Below are 2,166 nucleotides of genomic sequence, written 5' to 3'. Positions count from 1 at the left end.
TATGTGTGTGTGTGGGGGGGGGGGGTTCAATACCTTTGAATGGGGCTTCATTTTGGAGAAGGGGCCTCATCTGGTAGATGAGTTAAAACTTCATTTAACGTGTTTAACTTTCTGTCATCATTTGTCTTTTGCTTCTTTTTCTAGTTGTTTTCAGTATGTCTCTTTGGTGTAGTAATAGTTTTGTCTCTTTATAGAAGTTTTGTGTCTATTTGTAGTAGTTTTGTGTCTCTTTGGAGTAGTTTTGTGTCTCTTTATAGAAGTTTTGTGTCTATTTCTAGTAGTTTTGTGTCTATTTGTAGTAGTTTTGTGTCTCTTTGGAGTAGTTTTGTCTCTTTATAGAAGTTTTGTGTCTATTTGTAGTAGTTTTGTGTCTCTTTGGAGTAGTTTTGTGTCTCTTTGGAGTAGTTTTGTGTCTCTTTATAGAAGTTTTGTGTCTATTTCTAGTAGTTTTGTGTCTATTTCTAGTAGTTTTGTGTCTCTTTGGAGTAGTTTTGTGTCTCTTTGGAGTAGTTGTGTCTCTTTATAGAAGTTTTGTGTCTATTTGTAGTAGTTTTGTGTCTCTTTGGAGTAGTTTTGTCTCTTTATAGAAGTTTTGTGTCTATTTGTAGTAGTTTTGTGTCTCTTTGGAGTAGTTTTGTGTCTCTTTGGAGTAGTTCTGTCTCTTTATAGAAGTTTTGTGTCTCTCTGTAGTAGTTTTGTGTCTCTTTATAGAAGTTTTCTTTCTTTTTTGTAGTAGTTTTGTGTCTATTTGTAGTAGTTTTGTGTCTATTTCTAGTAGTTTTGTTTCTCTTTGGAGTAGTTTTGTGTCTCTTTGGAGTAGTTTTGTCTCTTTATAGAAGTTTTGTGTCTCTTTGTAGTAGTTTTGTGTCTCTTTGGAGTAGTTTTGTGTCTCTTTATAGAAGTTTTGTGTCTATTTCTAGTAGTTTTGTGTCTATTTCTAGTAGTTTTGTGTCTCTTTGGAGTAGTTTTGTGTCTCTTTGGAGTAGTTCTGTCTCTTTATAGAAGTTTTGTGTCTCTCTGTAGTAGTTTTGTGTCTCTTTATAGAAGTTTTTTTTCTTTTTGTAGTAGTTTTGTGTCTTTTTGTAGTAGTTTTGTTTGTCTTTGTAATGGTTTTATTTATCTCTAATTTTAACTTCTCTTTGTAGTACTTTTGCTTCTTTGTTAGTAATTTTGCATGTCTTTGTAGTCCTTTTGTGTCTCATTGTAGTCCTTTTCTTTCTCTTTGTGATCATTAGTGTGTCGTTAACGGTCATTTGTGTGTCTCTTTGTAGTCCTTTTGCTTCTCTCTGTGATATGTTTGTTCCTATGTGTAGTCATTTTGTGTCTTTTGTGGTCGTTTTGTTTCTCTTTTTACTCATTTTGCGTCTCTTTGTAGTCCTTTGCGTCTTATGTCTTGTGTCATATCTTTGTTTCTCTTGGTAGACATTTTGCATCTTTGTAGTTCTTTGATTGACTTTCCAAAAACACGTTTTAACAGTCACTTAACACAGAGGTTTTGATACTTCCTATTACCTTCTGACTGGTTGGGCTGAAGGGGAATCTGTGTTGGGACAGTTGGACGTCTGGGGATGTCCCCATAACTCTCTGGAAACTTTTCTAACACATCTGAATTGAGCCCTATATTTGCAATAGTATTACCATAATATATTATTATTGGCTGGTGATGACGTGTAATATAATGGATTACCTGGAAACCTCTAATAATTTGTAAATTGCATTGGCATTGTGATGATTTGGGGTCATATTGGCTGGGTTGGTAGGTTGGTTGTTAGAAAGAGAAGTTTAGACAGAGCCTTGACATCATCATCATTGTTATCATCTTCATCTTCATATCCGGGGGATAATGTCAGAAAATTCATGTGAACTACAGACTTTGTTTATCCCGTGCAGGTAATTTCTTAACCACATGACGTCCCGGGATACTAGAGCCATGCTAGAGCCAGAGCTTTAGAGCCCAGTTAGAGTTAAATGACATATACACAAGATCACAACCTGCAAATTAATTTGCCCAAAACAACCATCCATCACACACAACCACAGTCATTTAAACAGTCACTGACATCTAAACATCATTAGAAAATATACTCCCATATTTTGTGTCTCTGGTGCTTTCACACGCATTCACTCTTGGAAAAGACCATCCATGGTGTTCTGAGTGAGATCCGG

At 35.3% G+C, this 2,166-nt stretch overlaps 1 long non-coding RNA gene across 1 annotated transcript in view; it reads left to right on the top strand.

The window, feature by feature from the left end:
• Nucleotides 1-2,166, top strand: part of LOC116703579 (uncharacterized) — a 10,056-nt gene that overhangs the window by 257 nt on the left and 7,633 nt on the right. The window lies entirely within an intron of this gene.

The sequence above is a fragment of the Etheostoma spectabile genome, chromosome 15 (assembly GCF_008692095.1).
Source record: "Etheostoma spectabile isolate EspeVRDwgs_2016 chromosome 15, UIUC_Espe_1.0, whole genome shotgun sequence".
Classification (NCBI taxonomy): Eukaryota; Metazoa; Chordata; class Actinopteri; order Perciformes; family Percidae; genus Etheostoma; species Etheostoma spectabile.
This window is presented reverse-complemented; position numbering and strand designations above follow the sequence as displayed.